Source organism: Scyliorhinus torazame, chromosome 4, assembly GCF_047496885.1.
Source record: "Scyliorhinus torazame isolate Kashiwa2021f chromosome 4, sScyTor2.1, whole genome shotgun sequence".
NCBI classification, from domain to species: Eukaryota; Metazoa; Chordata; class Chondrichthyes; order Carcharhiniformes; family Scyliorhinidae; genus Scyliorhinus; species Scyliorhinus torazame.
Window position 1 is genome coordinate 156,573,714 of NC_092710.1, and position 13,980 is coordinate 156,587,693.

General features: G+C 46.0%; 1 non-coding gene across 1 annotated transcript; it reads right to left on the bottom strand.

Annotated features, from left to right (window-relative positions):
• Positions 1 to 5,259: 5,259 nt before the first annotated feature.
• Positions 5,260 to 5,420, bottom strand: LOC140415686 (U1 spliceosomal RNA). The gene has a single exon (XR_011944616.1). It is a non-coding gene; the product is annotated as a U1 spliceosomal RNA (small nuclear RNA).
• Between the last annotated feature and the right edge of the window lie 8,560 nt (positions 5,421 to 13,980).

The following is a 13,980-nucleotide window of genomic DNA, read 5'->3' on the forward strand; positions in this document are numbered from 1 at the left end:
CTCAGCTGTTTACATCTTTAAATTAGAAGCATTAGGGTCACTGAAGGAAAGCCGCAACCATCCAATTCAGCCTGATGGCAGCCAAGACACCAGGCGATTAAAATTGTATGTGTGTGTGTATGTGTGTGTGTGTGTGGGGGCCTGCATCTGCCCATGTGTGCATATGTGTGTATTTTATTATCTTTCTTGGATCAGATTAAGGAGAATAAGGCTAATCTCTTTCTTTGTTAAGGTTAAGAAAATCAGTCCAGTTGATTCCTTTAACATCACGGTGTGTAACTAGTTAAAAGCTCAATGAATTGGTAAGTATATCCTTCCAAAAAACCTGTTACAGTCATTCAAGGGGAGGGAAAAGAAGGGAACCATTCCACCCCTCATATGCTCATAACAGGTCTCTGAAGTAAATGCATGTGTTACATTGGTGGTAATGGGCTTCTTGAAACATTCTTTATTTTTTTAGATTCAGAAATCAGAGATTTAAAAAAAATCTGTGTCTGCTAGTCTTTGAAATGAAAATATTTCACGCCTGTACAGCAACTGCCTTTTCACAAGAGTAATTTGGCACCAGTAGGAAGTTATTGGACAAAACCAGGATATGGGATGTATCCTCAATAATTTACCGGATCCTTCATAAAATCAGCTCCACTGAGATCATTTTTAATGATGAAATTTCTGCTCTTACTTTCGGTCAATTTGGTAAGATAAGAATGATTTATTTACCTCAATGAAAAATTTTGGCACACTTGATGGGACACTGCAACTATAAATGGATTTGCTTAATTTAATCCATTGATGGTTTTATTGTTATGAAGTATTTGCAATGCGAAGTAACCAAACCACCAAAAATGGAAACTAACCCTGTGTTGCAGACTTTCACATTGAAACGATAAACGAGAGAGCTGATAGGGATCTTTCTTTTACATTTTCTGGCATTGTGATGACGGCAATAAATATCTGTGGAAGACGTTAAAAAAAAACAGGCAGTCTCATTTCTAAGTGCTTATTACAACCAAGGTCCAAAGCCCAGTGTGAGAACAATATTCATTTTATAGATATGTATCTATTCACGTCTTTGCACACCTTCATTCTGTAAAACCTCTACCTGTGCATGTAGTGCTTTATTGTGCTTCCAGGCAACTTGGACAAGCAATGCTCAACAGTCCTCAGAAAGAACTAGTCTACAAAAGCTGTTCACAGATCTTTGTTTCATACTAGACTGCAACCTGTTCTGTAATCTTTGATGTTATCGGGTACAAAACATCTGGTTAAAAAAAACAACCTTACAGCAAAGGAATCCTTATGCACAAACTAAATTCTACAGATGCCTGGGTGAATTCCTAAGTACTTAAAAACAAATTTAAAATAAAAAATAATTATATAGGCATGCATTTTTCTTCACCATGTTTGTGGTCAAAGTTTGCAATCCTCAGATAGCATCTTGCTCACAGGAATGCTTCATCCAGAACTCTGCACCAGATTCAAGCCTGCATGCAGTTTGCATTCATTCGTGTGTGCTCTGCCTAAATGCAGTCTTTGGTTCATTGTCTGCTGGTCTTCAACGCAAGCTGTTTCTTGACAGTTTTCATCGGTGGTAAGTTTTATCATTGCCTCCCAGTCTCGTGCAGGAAAAGGAGGAAGGTCCCAGATCTACTTCAGGCGATACAGGAATCCAACTTGTGGTGTTGAAATTATTCTGAACTACACGCTAGCCATCCAGCAAACTTAGCTAACCAAACATGTTTTTTTGCTTAGATATCAACAATATGGGCCCGTTTCCCACACTGATGCACATCAGCAATTGGATATGAATCTGATCTACCTTTTAAAATATTCCACAGGAATTTATTAGCATCATGAGACAAGGGTCTGTTCCTATAGATCTCCACATGGATAGATTCTGATTTCAAATGTGTCTTCCTGGGAATTTATTCATTTATTAAGCGGAAGTCATACCTTATGAGAAAAGAAAGGAGGAAAAGGGAAAAAAGTCCCATTGATAGTACTATGGATCAAGGTAATTCCAGCCATGGTGACAACAAAGGTGCATTAATTGGTTTCAACGCCTCTCCATTTATGACGCTCAATTTGGCTATGGATGTTTATCCTTATCACCATCCAGTGGTCTCTCTTGAGAGTGTTTGTATGCGCAGAATGTGAGAATTAGATGGGGCTGGGCTGACTTGTCTGCAGACATTCATGGTCAAGCTCAGATGTGAAGCATACAATTTACGAATAACAGGCCTGATTTGCGTCTGGACAAGCAGCCTGATACCTCACCTGCCACTGGTAAACTTGTTGTGGGATAGATGGTGGGCACATTGCACTCAAATTTACCCCTCTTGCTACCACGTCTACCATCCCCAAAGCCCCAGGGGCCATAACTTTCGGTCCAGACTGTTCCCTCCCTCTCGTAGAAATATTTGAAATTAGTTCTCTTAATGCATAGCAGCCTAGCAAAGGAGAAATAATGATAAATGTAGGGTGTGATTTAACAGAAATTTGGCACATTTAAGTGGGTGTTTCCTGGCACTGCAGTGCTGAGAACGATCCCACTGTGAAATGAGACTCTGCTTCATTTCTGGGCCTCAGTGGGGAAGGCTCTGCCGAGGTCGCACTTAATCCCATTTCCTGCTGCAATGAGCTCTGCTCTCCAGCGCAGGAAGAGTTGGGTGCCACTTTTAAATGATGACCCAATCTCTGAACCCCCACCGTGGCCTCCAGACCCCACACCTACAAATGAGGGCGTCCTCAAGTCCTTTACACCCCAGGGCAGGGCAGCCTCACGCCCCATCTCCAGCACAGGCAAAATGCCACCCAGGCACCTTGGCACTGCCAGTCTGGCACCACCAGGCCATGCCAGGATGGCGTCCAGATGGCACTGTCAGGATGCCAGACTGGTGGTGGCACAGTGCCCAGGTGGAATTAGGGGTGCCAGGGTATCACCCTATCCAGAGCCCGACCACCCAGGGGCCCTCGATCACTTGCGAGACACCCTCAAGTGTTGGTATGCCTGGTCCACATTGGTGGAGACTAGTGTTAAACAGCACTCAGGGTCTCTGAGTCATAGGGATTAGATCCCACCCCTTGGGTAAATCCAGCGAGAGCAAATTCAAGTGAGCCTTACTGCGCCCTTGAATATGCAAATCTGAATCCTGATCTCATTAGATTTCGAGAGGCGTGACGAGGCCGTTAAATCGCGCTCGCAATTTCAAGCAACAGTTACACCAAGGCTGTGCATGCTGGGCCTAAGGCACAGGGAGCAATTAGTTTACCAAGGGGAATTGTTCCTCTTTGTTTGCCTTTTGTCTCTTATTTTAGACCAGGAGTTCCCAAACAGGGGTCCGTGGACACTAAAGGGTCCATTAAGGGCTCCAGGGGGTGCACAAAGCTGCTGGCTACCACATGACCAGTAAACGCCGTTTCAAACACACAAATTGAAAAAGAATTAGAGAAATTAAATGGGTCAATCAGAGCGTAGCCTCTTGGAGCACTGGATACTGGTAGGCTGACTCGGCCCAGTAGGCTGGCAGGTTGATAGGTCAGCTTACCTGGTTAGTCAGCCTATCAGAAAGCATGTGGAGATGCCGGCGTTGGACTGGGGTGAGCACAGTAAGAAGCCTTACAACACCAGGTTAAAGTCCAACAGGTGTGTTTCGATGTCACTAGCTTTCGGAGCGCTGCTCCTTCCTCAGGTGAATGAAGAGATATGTTCCAGAAACATATATATAGACAAATTCAAAGGTGCCAGACAATGCTTGGAATGTGAGCATTAGCAGGTCATTAAATCTTTACAGATCCAGAGATGGGGTAACCACAGGTTAAAGAGGTGTGAATTGTTTCAAGCCAGGACAGTTGGTAGGATTTCGCAGGCCAAATGGTGGGGGATGAATGTAATGCGACATGAATCCCAGGTCCCGGTTGAGGCCGCACTCATGTGTGCGGAACTTGGCTATAAATTTCTGCTTGGCGATTCTGCGTTGTCGCGCGTCCTGAAGGCCGCCTTGGAGAACGCTTACCCGGAGATCAGAGGCTGAATGCCCTTGACTGCTGAAGTGTTCCCCGACTGGAAGGGAACATTCCTGCCTGGTGATTGTCGTGCGATGTCCGTTCATTCGTTGTCACAGCGTCTGCATGGTCTCGCCAATGTACCACGCTTCGGGACATCCTTTCCTGCAGCGTATGAGGTAGACAACGTTGGCCGAGTCGGAAGAGTATGTACCGCGTACCTGGTGGGTGGTGTTCTCTCGTGTAATGGTGGTATCCATGTCGATGATTACGTTATGAGAATGCTTGGCGTTCCCCGATGCTCTTGGGAAGTCATGAAGTGTTCCTTGGCTCGAAAAGTTTGGGAAACACTGGGCTGGATTCTCCGATTCTCAGGCTGTCCTGACACTGGCGTGGGAACGGTGGCCTTTTACAACCATAAATTTGGCGCAAAATGGCCACCGATCCTCCGTTTGGCTGGGGGCTAGTAGGCAGGCAGCGTCGAGCACCCAGCTCTAGCTGCCAATAGGGCCTGGAGAATTGCCAGGCCCGTGGTCGCGCATACGCATGGCGGTGGCCTGAAGTGGCTGCGCCATGCAAAATAATGCACCCACTTTGGTCAGCGCGTGACTCCCGGACCACCCCCCAACAGTGTCCCCAGCCCCTGTCAAAGTCCCCCCTGCCCAACTATGCCACCATGCCGAGTTCCCGTCAGATAAGACCATGCGAGACCCATGCCGTCGGGAACTTGGCTGGTCGGGGGCAGAGCAATGGGGGAGTGGGCCTCAGGCAACATTCTGAGGCCGTCGATATGTGGCGTGGCATACTCTCCTTTGGAGTGGGCGGAACATCGCGAAAGCGGCGTCGCCCTTCATTGATGTTGGCTACTGTTATGACTAGCAAGGTAGAGAATTTAGACAGAATATTCTCTCTACAGCCCATAGAACTAGATAATTTCTACACTGCAGAAGGAGACCATTCAGTCTATCGAGTCTGCACTACCCTCTGAAAAAGCACCCCAACTAGGTCCACTACATTGTCCTATCTCCATAACCCCAACTAACCTATACATCTTGAACACTAAGGGGCAATGTAGCATGGCCAATCCACCTAATTTGCACATCTCTGGACTGCGGGAGGAAACCGGAGCACTCGGAGGAAACCCACACAGACATGGGGAGAAAGTGCAAACTCCACACAGTCACCCAAGGCTGGAATTGAACCCAGGTCCCTGGTGCTGAGAGACAGCATAAACCTCTGTGCCACAGTGCCACCTCCGAAAGTGTGAACACAGCCCCCCACTAGCATAAATGTTGCAGTCGAGTATCCCGCAATTGGGGACATCACAGGTACAGCATATGTGGAATCCAATAGGATAGCCTCATGCTGGGAAATCAACCTACATGATTATTGACTCTCCCCTGCTAGGTAAGTATAATCCAGTGCTACTACTTGTTGGACAGTAGCCCAACTTGGACGTGGCTCTGACTGTTTCTTATCACATTTCCACTTGGAGTTCCAAACCATGCAAATCAATTGATGCTGGTGTTACATCCTCAGGTTTGTATAGTGCAATTCTTCACCTTCACATCCATTCAAGAACCTTAATTGAAGATTTCAATGCAAAATGCAGAGATTAAACAGCACTACTAGCCATGACACATTTTGTAATGCGTTCAGGTTTTGTACGTCAAGAGAACTCTATTTAGCCAACCATAAACTTGGTTCTTGGCTTGATTTGAAAACTCTCAATGTGGTGCTTTCAGAATTGTTTTGACACCACAAGTTTCTACAACAACCAATATCTGAAGTTCTCTGACTTCAAAGTTCAATGATAGGGGTGGGGTACGGGTCAGATCAAAACCATTTGACCTAAAAATTCCAGCCAACAGATTATCTCAATTATATATTGGTGGCATAATGTACATAAAGGGTTTCAACAACTATAATGTTATGCTAATTGTCATGTGAGAGTACCTTTCAGAAATGGATGTTTAAGCAATGTACCTTTAAGAAATGGAGCTGATCATATTGTCAGAGGGTGGGGGGAGCTGAGCTTACTTCTGCTTTTTTGAGTTTCAGTTTGAGAAGGCAGCTGGGAGTGTCTGTGTGTTTTGCTGAGAGCTGCAGGAAGAAACTCAGAGCTGGTCTGTTGATGCCTGCAATCCAAAGACTATAAATATATTGAATGTAACCTAATGTCTGTTTTGAAGGTTTGAAGTCTTTTGGCTGTTTAAAGGAACAGTTTGAAGGATTATTTAGTGTTGTAGTCTTTTGGGTTATCTTTGAAGTAATGGGTGTTAAAATATTCAATGTTTGTTTTTAAAGGGTTAACTTGAGTTCATAGAATAAATATTGTTTTGTTTTAAAAACCATTTGTCCATTTCTGCTGTATCACACCTGGAGAGTACACCGTGTGCTTCCCACACCACAATCTATTAAAAGTTGTGGGTCGGTTGAACTCCATGAAACACTTTGGGGTTCTATAAACCTGGACCCATAACAATTGGGGGCTCGAGGGGGATAAAAGTCTATTGATTGGACTGGCTTAAAGAACTTAAAGACAGTGAGGGGTGAGCATATTGTGGTAGCTTTTCAGGTATTTTAGTTTAAGTGGGGAGTGTGTTGTGGACAATGGCTCTTTCAGAGGCTCAGGAGTGTTTGGGGGTGGACACGGTAACACGCAATACCTTACAGAGAGAGACAAAATTGACAGTTAGATTTGGCAAAAGCATTGCAGTTAACATTGCCTGGCAAAATGCGAAAAGATGAGGTACTTACCGCGGTAGCTGAGCATTTAATTTTGCCTGAGATACATTCTGACACATTAGAAATGGCAAAGCTCCAGTTGCAGATTAAGCAATTTGAACATGAATAAGAATTAAAGCAGCTTGAATATGCAATGAGATTGGTGAGGATAGTGAGACAGAGCATCATAGTCGAAGACGTGGTGGGGATCTATTTAAATATGTCCAAGCATTGCCAAGGTTTGACGAGAAGGAGTTAGAAGCTTTTTTCATTTCATTTGAGAAGGTAGCTAAAAAATGAAATGGCCACAGGACATGTGGGTATTACTGATTCAAACAAAGCTGGTAGGTAGGGTTAGTGAAGTGTTTGCATCACTACCGGAGGTGGTATCTAGAATGTATGAGGAGGTGAAAAAATCCATCTTAGGTGCATATGAGCTAGTGCCTGAAGCTTACAGACAAAGGTTTAGAAATTTAAGGAAAGAATTTGGTCAAACATACATGGAGTTTGAAAGGCTCAAACAGAGTAATTTTGATAGGTGGATAAGGGCTTTGAAAATAGACCAAACATATGAAGCGCTCAGAGAAATTATACTTTTGGAGGGGTTTAAAAATTCAATTCCTGATGTAGCGAGAACTCACGTGGAAGAGCAGAAGGTTAAAACTGCGAGATTAGCAGCAGAAATGGCAGATGATTAGGAATTAGTTCATAAATCAAGGCTTGGTTTCCAACATCAGTTTCAGCCGCTGAGGGACAGAAATTGGGGACATGAGAAATACTCAAGTGGTAAAGGTAAAGGTGATCTGATGGGAGATAATAAAGAGAGTGTACCACAGATTAAAAAAGAAATCCAGGAGGGTGGAAGAGAAATGAAAAGTTTCAAATGTTTTCACTGTAACAAACTAGGCCATGTAAAGTCACAGTGTTGATGGTTGAAGAAAAGCACTGGGAAGGCTGATGTGGTGAAACAGGATAAGACAGTGGGGTTTGTTAGAGTGGTAAAGGAAAGCCCAAGGGAAGCGAAGGAGGTGCAAACGATTGTACAGCCTGTTCAAGAAGTAATTGATAAGAAGTTGCCAAATGTCTTTAAAGAATTTTATTTGTGTGGGTAAAGTTTACTCATGTGTATCAGGAGGAGCAGGTAAAGAAGTCACAATTTTAAGAGATACAGGAGCTAGTCAATCTTTAATGGTAAGAGATGAGGAATTATGTAGTTTGGGAAGAATGTTGCCATGAAAGGTGGTAATATGTGGAATTCAGGGTGAGAGGAGTAGCGTTCCATTATATGTGGTAAGATTGGAAAGTCCAGTGAAGAGTGGTGAAGTGGCAGTAGGAGTAATAGAGAAACTATCTTGTCCAGGAATACAGTTTATCTTGGGTAATGATATAGCTTGATCGCAGGTGGGAGTGATGCCTACTGTGATTGATAAGCCAGTGGAAAATCAGACAACTGAAGAGTTGAAGGATGAATATCCTGGGATTTTTCCAGATTGTGTAGTAACAAGGTCGCAAAGTCACAGGTTAAGTAAGACAAGAGGAGAAATCAAAGAGTGAAGATGAAGTTGAAGTGCAATTATCAGAAACGATTTTTGATCGGATGGTTGAAAAAGAACAAGAACAAGTGGAGGATGAGGCGGATATTTCTAGTTCAGGAAAATTGGCGGAGTTACAACAGAAAGATGTAGAAATAAAACGGACATATCAGAAAGCATATACGGAAGAGGAATCTGAGAGTATACCAGAGTGTTAGTACCGTAAAAGTGATGTCTTGATGAGAAAATGGAGACCTGTACATATGCAGGCGAATGAAAAGTGGGCAGAAGTTCATCAAGTAGTATTGCCGGTCGGGTATTTTATTTTATCGGGTTTTTATTGGCCTGGACTACATAAAGATGTAGTTAAATTTTGTCACTCATATCACACATGTCAAGTGATAGGGAAACCTCAAGCAGTGATAAAACCAGCGCCCTTAATACCCATTCCAGCATTTGAGGAACCTTTTACAACTGTCCTAATTGATTGTGTAGGACCGCTTCCTAAAATAAAAAGTGGGAATCAATATCTTTTGACTATAATGGATGTGTCTACTAGGTTTCCAGAGGCCATTCCAATATGTAATATTACAGCTAAAAATATTGTGGAGGAGTTCATTAAATTCTTTACTAGATATGGACTAATCACAGAAATTCAACCGGATCAAGGATCAAATTTTACCTCAACGTTATTCAAAGATGTTATGGCTAGTTTAGGAATAAAACAATTCAAATCAACTGCGTACCATCCAGAATCGCAGGGAGCATTAGAAAGGTGGCATCAGACATAAAAGACAATGTTGAGGGCTTATTGTCAAGATTATCCAGAGGATAGGGATAAAGGAATTCCATTCGTACTGTTTGCAATTAGGGATGCACCTAATGAGTCAACCAAATTTAGTCCTTTTGAACTAATTTTTGTTCATGAGGTAAGAGGACCACTTAAATTGATTAAAGAAAAATTGGTGGGTGAGAAATCGGAAGTTACACTATTGGATTACGAGTCAAATTTTAGGGAATGATTAAATAGAGCAGGTGAATTGGCTAGACAACATTTAAAAGTTGCACAAAATGTGATGAAACGGGTAGCGGACAAGAAATCCAAAGTTCGTAGTTTTGTCAGTGGAGATAAAGTTTTAGTGTTGTTACCAGTGGTAGGTGAGCCTTTGAAAGCTAGGTTTTGTGGACAATATCAGATTGAAAGGAAATTAAGTGAGGTGAATTGTGTGGTAAAAACACCAGGTAGAAGGAAAACTCACCGAGTGTGTCATGTGAATGTGCTTAAAAGGTACTTTGAAAGGGAAGGAGAGAAAAAGGAGGTTTTAATGATTCTAACTCAAAGTGACGAACCAAATCCAGATGACTGAATTTGACATACCTCAAATTAAATTGGAAAACGAGGATGTTCTTAAAACTTGGGATGAATTGTTAAAGTTACCTTCCAGAGGAAAAATGAACTGACCTGTAAGAGTTATTGATATCACATGGGCAAGTTTGTAGAGATAAATTGGGAAGTACTAAAATGGCTGAACATGATGTAGATGTGGGAAATGCTGTTCCTATCAAACAACATCCATATAGACTTAATCCTTTAAAATTGGCACAGGTTAACAAAGTGATTGAGAGTATGCTTAAAAATAGCATAATTGAAGTGGGTTGCAGCCAATGGAGCTCACCCATAGTGATGGTACCTAAACCAGATGGTACCCAACGTTTGTGTGTGGACTATAGTAAGGTGAATGCAGTTACAAGAATAGACTCTTATCCTATTCCACGTTTGGAGGATTGCGTTGAGAAAGTGGGACAATCCGCTTTTATTTCCAAATTGGATTTACTTAAAGGTTACTGGCAGGTACCTTTATCCGAAAGGGCGAAGGAGATTTCAGCTTTTGTGACTCCAGATGGTATATACCAATTCAAAGTTATGCCATTTGGCATGAAAGACGCCCCAACCACATTTCAACGGTTAACTAATACAGTTGTTTCCGGATTACCCAATTGTGCGGTATATATCGACGATCTGGTAGTTTTCAGCCGGACATGGAAAGAACATTTAAAACATCTTATGGAGTTATTCGATCGACTTCAGGAGGCGGGTTTGGTGATAAACCTAGGCAAAAGTGAATTTGGAAAAGCCCAAATCACTTTCCTTGAGGAGTTTCCGATACCCTCAAGATAAAGGGAACTAATGCAATTTCTTGGCATGAGTGGATTTGATCGAACCTTTATGCAAAAGATTTGTAGCGTGGTGGACTTGCTGATAAAACGTCAAAAATTTCAACGGACAGCTGACTTTCAACAGGCATTTGACTGCCTGAAAGCTGTGATAACCAATGCTTCTGTGTTGGAGAATTACAAGGGCCTCTGTGATCAGATTGAACTGAAGTATCTAACTTTAAAGAGAAATGCCAAGGCGGAGAGGAATGGATGGATCGTGCACAGACTTTCTTGTTCAAAGAGACTGTCAATCGGGACTTCCGGGTGCGGCTATGCAGAGCGAGATCGCATATTCGGTAGCTCCCGCTTGGAACGGACCTTTGGGCTCTTTTACAGGGCCCCCACGGCATTTGTTTGACATTTCCCGGTGTGGGAAGAAGACTGCAGCATTCCCCTGACAGTGTCCCCCAGGAATGTTATGTCTTTTGGCTATCAGACCTGGCAGACACAGTAAAAGATTTGGCTGCAACAGGATAAACAGGGCCTCTTCCAGCATGCAGGCGGGGGAAGGGCAAGCTTAAAGCTGCAATCTGACTTGACTCTATCAAAGGTGAATTCTAGCAGCAGAGGGAACAACTGTGAAAAGATCTACCAAGGCCATGGAGGAGTAGGTCGCGCATTCGGCAGCACCCGTCTGGAATTGTCTCCCAGACCTTTTTCAGGAGTTTCCATAGACTTTTTGGGGCAGACTGGTGAAGCGAACACTGCCAAAAGGATTCCCTCTCGACTTCCGGTTGCGGCTATGCGGAGCTAAGCCGCACGATTCGGCAGCTCCCGCTACCACGGACCTTCGGGCTCGTTAGAAGAGCCCCAACGGAACTTTTTTTTTTTTTTTTTTGACGCAGCCCGTGGGAAAGAGAAGAGAGAGGTCCCCCTCCAACTTCTATGAAATGGACCAGAAGTGTAACGGCCAAAGGAGCGGCACTGGAGCAACGGGAGAAGCGAGGGGAAGAAAACAAAATGGCGGCGGCCAGGGACAAAGGGGAGCTGCAGGAGTTCATCAAGCGCTGCTTCGAGGAGCAGCGCGAGGAGATGTGCAAGGAGATGTTGGCGCCTATGCTTTCAGCAATTGAAGGACTCGGGATCACCCAGAAGGCCCACGAAGCTAAGATCCAGGAGGTACAGAAAAGAGTCAGTCAGAACGAGGACGAGCTCGTGGGCCTGGCGGTGAGAGTGGAGCAGAACGAGGCGCTACACAAGAGGTGGGCGGGAAGACTCGAAGACCTGGAGAACAGGTCGAGGAGAAAGAATCTGCGAATCCTGGGTCTCCCTGAGGGAGTGAAGGGGCTGAATGGGGCTGATGCCGGGGCATACGCGAGCACGATGTTCGAGGCGATGATGGGCACGAAGGCCCCTTCGAGGCCGCTGGAGTTGGACGGGGCACATCGGGTGCTGGCAAAGAAGCCCCAGGCAAATGAGCCGCCAAGGGCTATGGTGGTGAGGTTCCACCGGTTCACGGACAGAGAGTGGGTCCTGAGGTGGGCCAAGAAGGAGCGGAGCAGTAAGTGGGACAATGCAGAGATCCGAATATACCCGGACTGGAGCACGGAGGTTGCAAAGCGGAGGGCGGGTTTCAACCGGGCCAAAGTGGCGTTGTACCGGAAAGAAGTGAAATTTGGAATGCTGCAGCCAGCGCGACTGTGGGTCACATACAAGGGCCAACACTATTACTTTGAAACGCCTGAAGAGGTGTGGACCTTTGTACAAGCCGAAAAGTTGGACTCTAACTGAGGGTTTGTGAGGGTGGGGGGGATGTTTTGGAGTTTGATGTGTGATGGTTGTTGTATATAGGGGGTCAATCACGCGCAGGAAATGTTACATGGGCTGGGGGAGAGAGACAAGGCCGCGACAGGAGCTGCGCCAGAGGGGGTGGAGCGGGCTTTGGAAAGGCGGGAAGGGGAACGAAGGAATGCATATGGATTGGGAGACTCCCACGCGGGGAGGTCAATGGGACGGCGGGGGAAGCCGGGGTCAGCAGGCATCAGCTGACTTACGGGAGTGACATGGGGGAGCAAAAAAGCTAGACAGGGGTCTAGCGGGGGGATGGGGAGAGGGTAGGCGGGGGGGAAGGGTTGCTGCTGCACTGGCCGAAAGGGAATGGGACACAGAAGAGGTGAGGGAGGCGTGGACACGGGGCTGGCCCAGAAAAGGAGATGGCTAGTCGGCGGGGCGTGGGGGTGGGGGGCGAGAGCCCCTCCAATCCGGCTGATAACGTGGAATGTGAGGGGCCTGAATGGGCCGGTGAAGAGGGCTCGAGTGTTCGCGCACTTAAAGGGACTGAAGGCGGACTTGGCCATGCTCCAAGAGACACACCTGAAGGTGGCGGACCAGGTCAGGCTAAGAAAGGGATGGGTAGGACAGGTATTCCACTCGGGACTGGATGCGAAGAATAGAGGGGTGGCAATATTGGTGGGAAAGCGGGTGTCATTTGAGGCCAAGACTATTGTAGCGGACAATGGAAGGCGATATGTAATGGTGAGCGGTAGGCTGCAAGGGACGTGGGTGGTGTTGGTAAACGTATACGCCCCGAACTGGGATGATGCAGGATTCATGAGGCGCATGTTGGGGCGCATTCCGGACCTGGAGATAGGAGGCCTGATAATGGGAGGGGACTTCAATACAGTGTTGGATCCAGCACTGGACCGCTCCAAATCAAGGACTGGAAAGAGGCCGGCGGCGGCCAAGGTACTTAGGGGGTTTATGAATCAGATGGGGGGAGTGGACCCATGGCGGTTTGCAAGGCCGCAGGCCAGGGAATTTTCTTTCTTCTCCCATGTACACAAAGCCTACTCTCGGATAGATTCCTTTGTTCTGGGTAGGGCGCTCATCCCGAGGGTGGAGGGGACGGAGTATTCGGCTATAGCCGTTTCAGACCATGCCCCGCACTGGGTGGAACTGGAGCTGGGAGAGGAGAGGGACCAACGGCCATTGTGGCGACTGGATGTGGGACTGCTGGCGGACGAGGTGGTGTGTGGGAAGGTGAGGGGGTGTATCGAAAGGTACTTGGAGGCCAACGACAACGGGGAGGTGCGGGTGGGGGTGGTATGGGAGGCGTTGAAGGCGGTGATCAGGGGAGAGCTAATTTCCATTAGGGCTCATAGGGAGAAGACAGAGGGTATGGAAAGGGAGAGGTTAGTGGGGGAGATTTTGAGAGTGGACAGGAGATACGCAGAGGCCCCGGAGGAAAGATTACTTGGGGAAAGACAACGGCTCCAGACGGAGTTTGACCTGTTGACCACAGGGAAGGCGGAGGCACAGTGGAGGAAAGCGCAGGGGGCGACCTACGAGTATGGGGAAAAGGCTAGTCGGATGCTGGCACACCAGCTCCGTAAGAGTATGGCAGCGAGGGAAATAGGGGGAGTCTAAGATGGAAGGGGAGCCATGGTTCGGAGTGCGACGAAAATAAACGAGGTATTCAAGGCCTTTTATGAAGAGCTGTACAGATCCCAGCCCCCAGCGGGGGAAGAGGGGATGAGACGATTCCTAGATCAGCTGAGAT